The sequence below is a fragment of the Sapajus apella genome, unplaced genomic scaffold (genome assembly GCF_009761245.1).
Source record: "Sapajus apella isolate SASKATOON/1434 unplaced genomic scaffold, GSC_monkey_1.0 scaffold38, whole genome shotgun sequence".
NCBI classification, from domain to species: Eukaryota; Metazoa; Chordata; class Mammalia; order Primates; family Cebidae; genus Sapajus; species Sapajus apella.
The window spans coordinates 10476719-10492475 of NW_022436978.1; the positions used below are offsets into that span (position 1 = coordinate 10476719).

A 15757-nucleotide genomic window follows, 5' to 3' on the forward strand; every position below is an offset into this window, starting at 1 on the left:
TCCTGATTTTCCTGATGTCTCTTTAACTTTATATAAAGGAGGATATACTAAGAACATAACTGCATTTTAAAAATTATTTCATATTTCCAATATATCTTTTATTTATTTTTATTTTTTTGAGATGGAGTTTCACTCTATTGCCCAGGCTGGAGTGCAATGGCGCAATCTCGGTTTACTGCAACGTCTGCCTCCCAAGTCCAAGCGATTCTCCTGCCTCTTTCCGAGTAGCTGGGATTACAGTTGCCTGCCGTCATGCACAGCTAGTTTTTTGTATTTTTAGTAGAAATGGTATTTCACTATGTTGGCCAGGCTGGTCTCGAACTCTTGACCTCAGGTGATCCACTTGCCTTGGCCTCCCAAAGTGCTGGGATTACAGGCATGAGCCACTGCGCTGGCCTATATATCTTTTTAAAAGAAATTGTTGTCCCATTTAATCAAAGACAAACTCCAATTGTTTATGTTTCCTTTCTTCCTTTTTATCATAAAGATAGGTTTCAAAAGTGAAAATTGCCCGATTTTATATGTCTTTCTATGTGGATTTCCTTTAACTATTTTTATGTACATTTTGCTAACCAGGTTTTGCCTTGTCTCTGTAATCTTATAAATGGCACAGAATGATGAGTGTTTATAGTATTGATGATTATGTCTGAGGTATATATTTTTGTGCTTGGGTGTATATAGGAAAAATCATGATGGATCACCTTACAGATAACCACATCCTGATTATTTGGATAAGGAGATGTAAAAATAAACGCTGAGTTTAAATACACACATTTAATGGTTTAAAGCCATGCTTGTAGCCAGTTAACCAAAAGGCCAAGTTCCTAAATATGGCATTTGGTACACTAATGAAAACAAACACCCTGGCACCTGCCACACAAAAGACATTTGATTAACTAGTTGAAACTTGATTGCTACAAAATTAGAAACAGAGGAAATTATAGGGAGGAAAGGAAAAGCCTAGGCTCAGCCCCACTTTCCTATTTTGTTAATAGTGGATAAATATAGCCCACGATTTAAAATCTCCTGGGCACCATGTATACTCCAGATCACAGAAAGTTCAATGAAAGATGTTCATTGTCTGCATAAATAAACCAAAGTAAAGGTGTTTGTATTTTTTTAGCACATCAATTTTTTTTAGTAGATTAAAAAATTTTATTTAATGTTGGTAACTAACAAAAGATTGGTAAGTTCTGTGACAGGGTAGGGGCTGAACAAAAATGAACTGGAAGATACATAGCAACAGAGAAATCACATTAGGAAATGCTTTCCCCAATAGAGACCATATGAAATTTGGTTAGGGTTTAATTAGACAAATATTAATACTTTGACTCTTAAATCATACTAGTGTGACATCTATATTTTTGCCAGTATAAATCTTTAGTGGCTCAAATTACTTGTGGTAATCATGGAATCTCCCTGGCACCTTTTAGTTGAAAAACTGTACAACAAATAGCATATAGCTGTTTTTCTTGGACATTTATTATTTGGGTACACATTGACTTTTTAAAAGCAATTTTTAAATAATATTTCTTTGGATAGTGAGGAGTTTCGAAAGAAACAGCAGCCATGGAATCTGCCTTATAAGAAAATTATCTGTGTACTGCCTTCATATTTTAGTCATTGGACTATTATATATTTTGACTTTTTAAATAATTCTGCTGAATAAACAAATGTATAACATCTTAAGCTTTATTTTAAAGACTTTCCACATGTAAGAATTGATTATATTCTGAAAGGATCTTTCAAACTGGCTAGAGTGATGGAGTAAGGTGGTTAGGTATAAAGTTTTGTCAGGAGTTATAACATTTTGTTGCTTTTGTTTAGGATATATTGTACATTTTTAAAGAGGTGTTAGAGTTCCGATTAACAGTAAAGGCTCTGAAATTCCAGCAATAAAGAAAAATTGGTTTAATTATATTTAAACTAGAATTTAATGAGAAGCCTGTTAAAATGAAGATGTTTTTATTGGTAGGAATAAGCGTTGCAATAAGCCATTGTTATTGTGAAAAGTATCTCCCAAGTGGGCTGGGGTAGAAAAAAAGAGATTGAAAAATCATTGATCTACAAAAGAAAGAGCAAACTGCTATGAGAAGTGTAAGAGTTAGAGATAGTTAAGCTGAAAAAGAGAAGCACTGTGAGCCAGCATCTAATCTAGTGCACATTTTAATCAATAAGACTTTAAAACTATCTGCATTTGAAGAAAATTGTGTTGAAAAAAAAAAGTCAGGTGTTAAGGACATTTTTCTTCAACCTGTGACTTTATGATTAACATCTGACTTATTGATAGTTGATCCAATAATTAGAAATTCACAAAGGTACTAGGTTTGTGGGTAAATATTGATATTGTCTAGGACTTTTTAATTATTTACCCTAATATCTTGATTGTAAATACTCAGACTCCACTCTCATTTAGCAAAAATTTAAAATAAAGGACTTAATTAAAGATAAAGGAATTACAAACTAATTTAATGGCTACATTTTCTTTACTTTCTTTTCTCACTGTGACAGAGCACGTTTAAGAGATTTAACTCGGGATATTTTATAAAAGGGCCTTAGTTCTGACAACATGAAATGACCATGTGTGCCTGCCGACAACACTGCCTAAAATCTTCCATCTTTGAAATAATAGGCAAGTTGTGAGTCAGCTTGGCCCATAAGTAAATCTGTAAAACATAGTACCTTCTTCAGGCTACCATTTATCCCACTCTATTAAGTTACAGTCAATATGGAATAATAAATGACAGAGTGACAATAATTTTTTATTTTAGAGAAATGCCTAAAACAAACAATGCTTAACACAAAGCCTGCATAGCTTGCTGCAATGGAAAAAAGACCTGACGCGTGGGTTGTGAGACTCAGGCTCTTCATTGCTCTGCTGCTATTTAATGACGTGATGTTGGGCAAACACGTTCCTCTCCATATCAAGTAAAATGGAGTTGGTCTTGGAGTTGGTCTAACTGACCTCTAATGTTGCTTCTGGCTTTTAAAGTTCACTGGCGAAGTTGGCTATTTTCTGGTAAAATTGCAGACACTTAACATGTAGGTAATGATAATAGTTGGTACAGATTTAGCTAGGAAAACTGACTTGATGAGTTCCTCAAATTAGCCAAAGTTTATGCAAAAAAATTGCATTCAGGCTGTGATGTAAATATTTGCCTCTTTCCTTTCAGTATTTTTAAATTAAATATTTCTAGCTGAAAAGAAAGAATCTCCAAATCTTTGATTTTTGGATGTCACGTATGGTAAGACATTCCATTTTTAAGACCATGTTAAGAAAAAAAACAATGCTACCAATTAAATTGATATGCTTATCAAAAGTAAGACTAATTTCAATTTCAGAGATGTTAAATATGAGGCAGAATTGATGACATACGACAAGATTTTTACTTGCTTACTTAGGATTTTTTTTTTTTTTTGCAACTGAGTCTTACTCAGTCACCCAGGCTGGTGTGCAGCGGCGCAATCTCGGCTCACTGCAACCTCCGCCTCGCGGTTCAAGCAATTCTCCTGTCCCAGCCTCCCGAGTAGCAGGGATTACAGGTGCGAGCCACCATGTCTGGCTAATTATTTGTGTTTTTAGTGGAGACGGTGTTTCATCATGCTGGCTAAGCTGGTCTTGAACTCTTGACCTCTTGATCCTCCCACCTTGGCCTCCCAAACCTCCAAAGGGCTGGGATTACAGGCGTGAGACACCCCGCTGGCCTGTTTCTTTCTTTTTTTTGAGATGGAGTTTCACTCTTGTCACCCAGGCTGGAGTGCAGTGTCACAATATTGGCTCACTGAAACCTCTGATTCCCAGGTTCAAGCGATTCTCCTGCCACAGCTTCCCAAGTAGCTGGATTACAGGCGCCTGCCACTGCACCGGGCTAATTTTTGTATTTTTAGTAGAAATGAGCATGTTGGCCAGGATGGTCTCGAACTCCTGACTTCAGGTGAGCTGCCCTCATCAGCCTCCCAAAGTGCTGGGATTACGGGTCTAAGCCATTACGCCCAACCTTACTTAGGATTTTTTTTTCCTCATTTTTCTTTTTTTCCTATCATGCATAAGTCAGTATGCTCATTTCTCTACCCTTTCAAAACAAAAATTGTTAGAACTGAGATTCTAGATGCCATAGAATGCAGTTATATTCTCTTTTTTAAGCTGAGAGAAAGAAAGGCTGGTATGATGTTTAATTTGGCTATCAGAAATGTTTTAAATCAGATAAATAACAATAATTTTAAAATATTTGAGTACTACTCTCCTGCATTTGGAATTAATAGTCTATCAAGATAAAATAATCATTTGAATATTTTCTCAATAATCATGTTCTTAATTTAGTAGATATAAAATTGGTGACGACAACATAGGAATTTTTGATAATGAGAATTTTCAGACCTCTAAAACCTCCGCCAATATCACACACATATATATCAGATTGAAAATCATTGATCTATGTGATATATGTGTGTGATGTATATATACACACCCATATATGTATATGGGTGTGTATATATGTATATATGTGTGTGATATATATGTGTGTGATATATATATGATTATAATATATATTTATACAATATAATTATACATTATAATGTATGATTATAATATATAATGTTTATATATCACACGTATATATGTGTGTATATGTCACACACATATATCACATAAATAAATGATTTTCAATCTCATATATATGTGTGTGATATTGGTGGAGGTTTTATATATATGTATATTTTTTTCACATGTTGTGACTCCCAAAATCTTCTTTCAATGAAAGAATAAATATTCAAAACTAAATTCTGTCAGACAATATATAGATGTTCAACAACATTAGAAAAATACTTCTGTGATGCTGGGGAATCACAGACTCAGGCTCAGACTTGAACGATAGGGATAAGAGTTTTAGCTGTGCTCCTTAATGGGCTGGTGATGTTGAACAAGACTCTAAAATTGTCAAAACTGTCTAATGAAACTGGTTTTCTTCACAAAATGTAAGTTAATTAATTTTAGTCAATTTAAATTATGAATTTACAAACAGCACAAATTATGGAATTGGCTTAGAGTTCAAATAAAAGAAGTAAGCCTTTAAATTTATATTTAATATTGTTTGTTAAAAATATATGAGGATATACATTTATCTATGAAAAAACTACATCATTTTTATTTTTATATTATAAGTAAAAACTTTGCAATGGAAACTAAAATAGTAGAAACATTTTTTAAACTATAATTTGAAAAAATTACATGTTTTAAAATATGATTAAAAATTGTTGTTATGAAGTGATTGTTGAAAAGTGATTGCTATGAAGCTGAAGGCAGATGTTTGAAGCCAGGTTTTTTCTACATACGCAAAATTTACACTCAACAGTCACTTAGGGAACTTGGAGCCATTCACAGAGACAATCTGCAAAACTTATATTTAAAAAATCAAAAGGATAAATTTTTAAATTATAGTTTGTCATTATATAGGTAACCTGGATATTTCAATAAGTGACAATACTTGAACAAAGTTTTAAGAAAGGCTTTTCTGGGTTTCTTTGCGGAGAGAAGCACCCAGATGATTGAGACACTTACCTGCTGGAAAGCAAAGGCTTGGACCTCCTGTCGTTGGGGTCTCTTTTTTACTGAAACTGCGATTCCAGTCTTTGATGAATTTTGCCTCACAAACAAGACAACTGAGGGTGGCTGCGGCACTTAGAAGCTTAGAAATGGGGAAGCAGTTTGGGATCGTCATAAACTCAGAGATTAAAACTCATTGAGGATTTTCACCCAAGAGCAATTAAAAATTGCTTGTGGCTTGTAGCTTCTGTCACTAACCCATACATCATCTATATTACCCTCATAAAAAATACATTTGAGAAATACTCATGGTTCTTAGCCATTTATTTTAAAATGTCCTTATGAAATTTGCTATTTTAAATAAATTGTGTAATGAGAATTTATGTTTTGGATTCCTGAAAAAAGGAGCAAGTTGAGATTGAGAAATTATAATTTCCCATTTAAAAATTTAAATATCAGCTGGGCACGGTGGCTCACGCCTGTAATTCCAGCACTTTGGGAGGCCAAGGTGGGTGGATCACCTGAGATCGGGAGTTCGAGACCAGCCTGGCTAACATGTGAAACCCTGTTTCTACTAAAAACACAAAAAATTAGCCAGACGTGGTGGCACACACCTGTAATCCCAGCTAGTTGGGAGGCAGGAGAATCGCTTGAACCTGGAGGTGGAGGTTGCAGTGAGCCGAGATGGCGCCATTGCACTCCAGCTTACACAACAAAAGCAAAACTCCATCTCAAAAAAAAAAAAAAAAAAAATTAAAATACCAGGAATGTGTTCCCAATTCTCGGTGCTCTTCAATTGGCAGTAACAAATTCTCCAAAGTCAAAAAGCCAGTTAGAAGAAGAGCCAGAACAACAACTTTCATTTTCAGACTCTCAGTTTCATGCTCCTTCAAGTATAACCTATTTGTATAAAACCTTTTTCCATCTCCCAAACAATTTTTTATAAAGTAAATATTTTTATGGATGCAGTATTATTAATGTGGCAGAAACCTACATTTTAAAATTACTTTCCCTGAAGGCAACAAATTAGTAAGAATGATGCATTACTAGTACATGTGTTAACTGATTTTATTCTATTTGGCGCCATTTTCACTTTTTTACTCACTTTGCCTTCCAAAATCTTAAAATTTTATTTTTAAGTATCTCTGTCTGTTTTCTTCTTCTATTTGGATCTGTGATTAATACTACTAGTCTCTTACTTGCAAAAAATTAAGAAGCCAGAAACCTATAATGCCACTTCAAAGAAAGATTACATTATTATTTTTAAAAACCCAGATCTGGATGATTACTGAAGTGTTTAGTTGCTATAACATTATTTAAGGCAGAAACCATGTCATGTTCACCCTTGCATCTAAGCACCTAACAGAATGCCTGGTGTAGAGTCAAATGTGTGTGTTGAATGAAAGCATGAAGCAGCCTTATGTGGAAGATAAACAGAAATACAGGGCAGATCTTAATATCCCAGCTTTCTTGATATGAAAACCAAGGTAGAGGGAAGATAAGAGATTACCCTAGATTTCTACACCTGTAGTAATATGTGATGAAGCTCCTGCTGGAATCCTGATACATCCATTAGTATTTCACACGACAGATTCTCATTCTAATAAAAGTTACATGTATCACTATTCTCCAATAATCATCCCTCTACACTGTAGGATTTCTCCTTATCGAACATTAATCTGTACCTAAATCCCCAAATAACTACATATTTCTTGATATAAATCTGTGTTACTTAAAAATAGAAAATTACGTTAGTATATTATTGTAGGCAATTCTGCTACGGAAATTTGTTGTTTAATTCTAATGCTCACTAATGGGAAAATAGCTTTGAAACTGTAGATAGGGAAAAGCTAATAAAGTTGCATATACTGGCTGGCCATTCTGTATATAGGCTTTTTATAATTCAGCATTCAAAGGCTTTCAGAGGGTAAAATTGGATAAATTAAGTTAAATATAGCATACTTACATCTGAAGTTAATGTGGACTATCACTACCCCCTTCACCCTTTACCCCACTTTGTACTTAAATAAAATATTTAATCAAAATCTTACATCATAATTATGTTAAGCTAGCCAACATAATAGATGAAAAAGTACTTCTAACGTGTAAACAGAGGGGCAAGCATATACATTTTTTTTTTTGAGCCGGAGTTTCGCTCTTGTTGCCCAGGCTGGAGTGCAATGGTGCGATTTCCGCTCACCGCAACCTCCGCCTTCTGGGTTCAGGCAATTCTCCTGCCTCAGCCTCCCGAGTAGCTGGGATTACAGGCGTGCGCCACCATGCCCAGCTAATTTTTGTATTTTTAGTAGCGACGGGGTTTCACCATGTTGGCTAGGATGGTCTCTATCTCTTGACCTCGTGATCCACCCGCCTCGGCCTCCTAAAGTGCTGGGATTATAGGCGTGAACCACCGCGCCCGGCCATATAAATTGTATAATACTCAACAATAGGATGCATTTATTGGCCATACATGCATGCCAGATACTGGGGATATAAAAATAAAAATAAAAAAATGCTTTCTCTGTCTTCCTGTTGCTCACAGCCTGGTTCAGGTGGAAACTCCTCAACCACTTGCCCTGCCTAGGGATTTTCTTCTGCAAGAACTGATCCTTTCTGGAATGCTTCCACTTCCTTCAAATGGAATTGTCCCATATAACCTTTTGAAAAATAACATTTGCGTAGTGGTGCTTTATTATCTTGAAATTAATCTCCTGTTATCCTTATAACAGTCATGTTAGATTTATATAGAAAACATGATGATTCTATTTTCTAAAAGTCTGTGAACTGAAACAAGCTGAGTTACTTTAGAAATCTGGTCTCCTAATGCCTAGTATTGTATGTACACTTTCTAATACCATAAAGTGAATTAGTAGAAATAGACCTGGATGGATCTGAATCTTGATGAGGCATGTCATTTAGCCTTTTTGTTTTAACATCTTCTTCAGAAAAAATAGGGCAAAGACCTAATTTGTAGGGTTAGCATGAAGATCAGAAGTAATCTGGGTAAAGTGATGGGCTTAAATTAGTTACTCAAGGCCAGGCGTGGTGGCTTATGTCTGTAATCCCAGCACTTTGGGAAGCTGAGGCAGGCGGATCACGAGGTCAGGAGTTTGAGACCAGTCTGATGACATGCTGAAACCCCGTCTCTACTAAAAATACAAAAAATTAGTCGATGTGGTGGCGCACATCTGTAATTCCAGCTGCCAAGGCAGGAGAATCGCTTGAACCTGGGAAGCGGAGGTTGCAGTGAGCCGAGATCCTACCATTGCACTCCATCCTGGGCGACAGAGCAAGACTCCATTAAAAAAAAAAAAAAAAGTTACTCAATAAATAACAGTTATCAGTATCCTGAGGTTGCCTTCGAAATATAGCAACTTTACAAAATATTTTAATTACTTTTTAATTTTTTTATTATACTTTAAGTTCTGGGGTACATGTGCAGATCTTGCAGGATTGTTACACAGGTATACACATGCCATGGTGGTTTGCTGCCTCCATCCCCCCAGTGTTATCCCTCCCCAAACTTCCCACCCCCTGCTATCCCTCCCCCAGTTCCACACCCCACAACAGACCCCAGTGTGTGATGTTCCCCTCCCTGTGTCCATATGTTCTCATTTTCAACACCCTCTTATGAGTGAGAACATGAGGTGTTTGGTTTTCTGTTCTTGTGTCAGTTTGCTACTACTTTTTAGTTTTTATGAAAAAATATTTTTATCATTCATTTTAAGAAACAAAATTAGTCTTCAAAATCTAGAATTATGGCAGAGTGATAGAAAATAAAATATATTAAGAAAAATAATATTGAATGGGGAGGAAATTTCACTATAGAGAGTTATCAATAGAAATCACTCTAACATTTGGTGCGTTATTATTTTGAGTCATAATATTTCTATAAAAATTCCTTCCAACTGTAGAAAATGTAATCCTCGGAAAGAAACAAAAGAAAGTTCAGTTGTACTGAAGGCATCATTCTTCTGGCTGTAATTGTGCCAACTAAAGTGAAGTTTTAATACCATTTTATATAATACTTTTAAAGTGGAATTTTTACATGTTTATAGCCTTAGGGATCATAGGAATATAGAATTTTAGAAAGAGAGGAAGCAATCATTAGAAATTATCACATTTAATACTCTCTAATAGATGGAGAAAGTGAGTGATGATCAGAGAAAATGCTCAAGGGAGAGGAGAGAAGATAAGAATACAGAAATGATTGAAGAGGAAGAGGGAGCAGAAGGTGATGGCAAAGGCACTGTTACTAGAGAGAGGATATGGTTTGTATTAAGGCCTGAGCTAATGAAGTGGCAATAAAGAAGGGGTCACTGCTCCAGGGGTGTACCATGATACTTACTTGAAGGAAGAAGAGAAAGCACTCAGCTACAAAATGCCTTTAATCTGAGAAATCTGGAGACATTTGGAGAGTTGGTTCATTTAAGAGAGATACCCAGAATTAGCACCTTGTTGTAGCTTACCCATTGTACCTTCACAAACTCCAGTTTTACTGAGGGGAGAATAAAGCTTCGGGGAAGCTGAATGATTTGTCCATGAAGCTGTTGAAGTCAGAACTAGGATTAGAAGTCTAGTTTTCTGCCTGCAAATCTTGGATTGCTCTGACTAAGCTGTTGAATCTAAGCAAAAGTTGTCTGGTAGGTGAGAGTCATAATAAATGAAATATTGGCAAAACAGTGAAATTAGCTCGAGTCTAAAGATTAGTGATAATCTAAGATTCTGTGATACTGAGGTTTTATTCTCTGATGTAGAGAGCACTGACTGACACTGGGGCTTCCTCAAATATTTTTATGCTCAGTATCCCTAGCACTTCTATTTCTTTTGTCCTTTTCATAAGGACAAAATACAATATTATCAAGCTTTAATTTGTGCTTAAGGCTTGTGTGAAGTTGTATAGGTAGATTATAATAGAGCTAGAACAATATATTAGGATTTCTTTGAGTTCTTTATTTTTTGAGACAAGTACAATTAATCTGATTTTATTAATCAAACATTCAAATCATTGAGAATATTTGTAAAAGAAGTTAAAATAATAGCCCTGAGGTTTCTGTGCCTAATCAACTAAAGATATCTGCTTCTCTACTGCTCATTATTCATGATATAAGAATTAGTTAAAAATCCTGGGAAATAAGGGGGAGAAAGCTACGGTCGACCTTAAACACGCTAAATAATTTTCTATTGAAGCCATAGTAAAATTCACTTACATGGAGGAGACTTGAACTGTTATCGACAGAAAGTACTCTTTAGAAAAGTTCTATAAGAGTGCTGAAGAGTAACATCAAAGTAAGAGAAGACACAAAATGTCCCTGATGTTTTTGGGTAGACTATTAGGTATAATACTATCAATTCTATAACTTATATAGGCATTAAAATCACCATGATTCATTCTCAAAAATGCTAAATTTTTAGGAGAAAAACTCATAAATAAATAATAATCACATTCCTAAACCTATAGAGTCTGTTATTCGAAAAAACAGCGTTTGAATTGTTAGAGCTGAATTCATTGAGTGTACACTAAACCTGAAATGAAATGTTACATTTCTTCTCAAACAGAACTCAAATGTATGCTTCACATTAACTCTCAATTCAATCATGGAATAGCAAGAGCACTACAAATACTGAAGAACAGACATAATCAAAGTGTATTCCAGCTGTTATCAATATCATGTTTGTATATTTGATATATAAGGAGAAAAACAAGATGCTTTAGATATTAAGAACAAAGAATTTCATTAGTTTAGGGATGTTTCTGAAGCTTCAAGTTTGTTTAGACCACTCTTCTATATAAAACATTTTTTGAGGAAAGCAAAATAATGCTATTAACATACCTATAGAATTATTATCTTGCATCCACCTTCTCTTTGTTTTGAAATGAAAGAAATGCAAAAAGCAACGTAATAAATGTCTGAATAAGCAATTAGTTCCACCTTAAATTTACATTGCAAAAATATCTTTACTTTTCTACTCATTTTAGAGAGGGAAATATTACCAAAAATGTTTCTAATTAAAAAAAATCCAGATATAATCAAAACACTTAAAGAGCCTGTGAAAGTAAAAAAATAGTTAAAAGAAAAAAAGCACTAAATATTTGTCAATTTTTACATACAACTTACCTTGTGAAAAATCAGGAGATTCAAACTTTAGAGTACTGTGTGTGCAGTTTCTCCAAAACTCAGCCCTATGGTGAGTTTTCTCTCTGACTTTTTATAGTCTCAGTTATACACCCCTTACTCCAATCCCTGCCTTTGCTTTGTGTTACATCATTTCTACAGATTTTCCACTGAGCATTTTCCCAAGCCTCTCTTCAATCTCTTTCTCTCCCTCCCTCTCCCTCCTTCCTTCTGCTTTTCCCTCCCTCCTTTCCCTCCATATTTAGCCTATCTCTTGCTTTGATCATGGCATTTAAGTAGCAGTGGAAGCATAGGCTCTGGAAAATTTAAGTATAGATTGTGTTCAGCTTCACACCCATCACCTCTTCCTGAGGTTTTAGTCAAGCTCTGGCTATTACAAATCATATTTGAGAAATAAAATACACTAATAATTGTTGAAAAGTCACCAGGGAATTTCAAAGTATGATTTAGGGAGATTATAATCAGACACAAACTGATTTATTGGTGTAATTTTTGGATCTTTAAATGATCAGCTGTGGAAATAATGAATCGTTTCAGCCTCAGTCAGGTGCACAGTGCTGTGTCAGTGAAACACAATGACAGCTACTTTGTAATTAACATTGCTATACTGGGAAGACTGTCACTAACAAACCTATAAATACTGAGCCGTGACATGTGAGCTATAAATGAAGATGCTGTAATCATTTTTATCTTGCTGTTGTCCTCCAGTACTTTAATTTCCTTTTAACCAAAATATTTCTGCCTCTGTCTGAACGTTTCTTTTATTCTTATCTCTTACTAAGCACGTTTGCATCTCTGCAAATTATTAAGTTATTAAGACAACATATTATCTTATTAGATCATTAATGGCTCCTTTGATTTACCAGAGGGTCCCCATTTGACAGATAAAGAGGCAGAGGCTCAGGTAAATCAAGTGACTATAAGGTCACACAGCTAGGAAGTGGTCTCAGAGCTGGATTTCAAATGCAGATCTTAATTCCATACCCAGTTCTTTTCCTACGACTGCCTTCTGTCTCACTACATTAAAAGCTACAAAAGAGAATCCAAAGCAGATTATATTTTTGCACAAAAATAAATAACTTTGTTCTTTTTGGTTTTCCTAAAAAGGCCATTTAAAATACTAGTCACTAGTATAGGAACTATTACATGGTTAATTTGGATCTAGATGGGGGAACTGACCAGAGCACACAGAATTGGTGGGTTAGTAAAATGCTTCATTTTTATGAAGGGTTTCCAGGGATAACATATGTCTCAACAAGCTTGAAATTTGAGTAGTTGGCAGAGACAGTTCACAAGTCAAGATAAAAATACAGCCTAATTGTGGACCCTTGTTTAGACATTACTGCCATAAATCAGTTATGTTAGCTTGAATCCACATGATGGAAAACTCTCAATATAGATTAATGGATGCATCATAATGTTACTAGAAGCCAATATTATTGACATACCTTTTATTCTTATTTGAAAAGCCTCTCTTAGCATGCCGACAAGTGATATCTGTGGCTGATTTATTCCAGATCTGTCTCTGCTTAGACAGTCCAAAGATTCCACCCTATTTGTGGATTTTGTTGACCTAATTCAAAAGTTTGACTTAACTGTTCTACAGCAGTAGAAATAGCAACAGTTTATTCCAGTAACATCCACGGTACATTTAAGCCACTTACACAGCCTTCTGTATATTATTCACCTCTATGTCATTTACTTATGCGTTTATACATGATAGAAAAATTCTATTACCTTCAAAGAGAGAGGAAAAATTGGAGCATGCAAAGAAATGAAAGATAAAGAGAATATTCTGGGTGGGATGGGGAGACACTAAGATGAGAAAGGGAAAAAATATTAATGAACACTTTTTCAGCTAGCATGTCATAATTTAATTTTCATAACAACCTTGCCAAGGAAGTATAAGTTTCCAAATATAATAGATGAGAAACCTAAAGCTCAGTTAGGTGTAGAAACCCAAATCTGTAAAATGAATAGCCCAAATTTTCTTAGCTTAGAGGTGATGAGACAAAGGGTTGAACCTTACTGTCTCTATCACAATGTGGCAGGAAAGAGATGGCACATTCAAATTGAGTAATTTGAAGAGAACGTGATGTGAACATCGTGTAGAAGAACCAGAAGGGATCATATAGTATAGTGAACCCGAGTCCAGAAGAGTTGAGTATAGTTACAGGGACCCAGAGACAAAGGGATCTTGAGTAGACAAAGTTGTCTGGCAGAGTGTGATATTTCACGTAGGGACACTGTAAGTCAAGAGCAAACTACAGGTCATGGAACCTATGAAATAAGCACAAGACTTCACTCTACTTCTTTTCTTCAATCTCCTGTGGTGTTTCCACAGTTTGGTGAAACCAAAATGGAAAAGAGATTGAAAGAGGGGAGATAAAAGGACCCAATACTGTGCTCAGAGAAACACAAATTGGGTCCTTTGTAAAGACCAACATGACTGCAAATGCCACTGTTATTCATATTATTATCTAATATTTCCTGCTCTTTTTTTCAACTCTCAAGTCAAGTTTGTTGAGCTATAATTTACCTACACAACATTTACTCTTTTAAACTGTACAGTTTGATGAGTTTTGACAAATGCACATGCTGTGTATCTTCCACTACAATTAATATGCAAAACATTTCCACAAATTTCCCTAATGCCTGTTTGCAGTCAATCCCTTACCCCATCCCCAGGTCCTGGCATCCACTGATTTGATTTCTGTCCCTATTTTTTCTTTCCTAGAGTCTGTAGGAATAAATAAAACATATAGTATGTAGCATTTGGAATCTATTTTTGAGTCTTATCCATGTTGTTAAATGTATAAGCTTTTTTTTTTTTTTTTTTTTTTTTTTGAGACTGAGTCTTGCTCTGTTGCCCATGCTGAAGTGAAGTGGTGTGACCTTGGCTCACTTCCTAGGTTTAAGAGATTCTCCCACCTCACCCTCCTGAGTGGCTGAGACACGTACCACAACACCTGGCTAATTTTTTTTTTTTTGGTATATTTGGTAGAGATGGGATTTCACCATGTTGGCCAGGCTGGTCTCAAACTCCTGACCTCAAGTGATCTGTCTGCCTTGCCCTCCCAAAGTGCTGGGATTACAGGTGAGAGCCACTGTGCCTGGGTATGTATGATCATATTTAAAAGTATGGCTGTTCTATTGGATGAACATACTGTAATTTGTGTATTCATTCACCAATTGGTGAAAATGTGGGTTGTTTCCAGTTTTGGACAAATATGAATAAAGCAACTATAATATTAATATAGAGTTGAGCGAGTAAATGTTTTCATATCACCTGAGTACATACATAAACGTGGGATTCCTATATCATGTGTTAAGTGTATGTTTAACTTAATAAGAAATAGCTAAACTGATTTCCAAATGGTTCTACCATTTTGCCTTCCCACCAGCAATATAGGAGAGTTCTGTTTGCTCAGCGTGCTGGTGAGCATTTGACATTGCCATTAAAATATTAAGTTCTTCTAAAAATTATATAGGAGTAAAATACATTATTGTATTTTAATTTGTATTTCCCTCAAAAGTAATGATGTTGAGAATCTTGTCATGTACTTACATATCTTCTTTGGTAACCTGTCTGTTCAAATATTTTTTAATATTGAGTGGGGAAAGTTCTTTATATATTCTGGATACAAGATTTTTATAAGGTTTGTGTTTTGTGATTTTTTGCTCTGGCTTTTTTTTCATTTTTATAACAGTTTATTTCACAGAGCAGGCATTTTGAACTTTAATGAAATTCTATTTATTAGCCCTTTTTAAATGGATCATGTTTTTGTGCCCTAAGAAATAGTTCCCTCACTCGAGTTTGCAAAAATTTTCTCTTACGTTTACTTTTAGAAGATTTTCAAATTCCTTTGGCTATTTTAAGCCCTTTCATTTCCATATAAAGTTTAGGATCAGCCTACCTATTTATAAAAAAAGAGTCTGCTAGGATTTTGATTGGGATCTCATGGAACTTATAGATAAACTTGGGGAGAATTGACATCTTATCAGTATTGAATAATCTTATTCATAAACATGTATATTACTTTTTTTTTTTTGAGACGGAGTCTCATTATGTCCA

At 35.1% G+C, this 15757-nt stretch overlaps 1 protein-coding gene and 1 long non-coding RNA gene across 3 annotated transcripts in view; one reads left to right on the top strand and one right to left on the bottom strand.

Annotated features, from left to right (window-relative positions):
* OSTN (osteocrin) overlaps nucleotides 1–11852 on the bottom strand; it is a 51359-nt gene extending 39507 nt beyond the window's left edge. Inside the window, exon 1 of one of the 2 annotated variants that reach the window (XM_032298246.1) lies at nucleotides 11665–11852. The gene's annotated coding sequence lies outside the window, so the exon portion shown is untranslated. The remainder of the gene's footprint in view (nucleotides 1–11664) is intronic. The other variant, XM_032298245.1, reaches the window with a different exon arrangement.
* Nucleotides 1–15757, top strand: part of LOC116564859 — a 317617-nt gene that overhangs the window by 165678 nt on the left and 136182 nt on the right. The window lies entirely within an intron of this gene.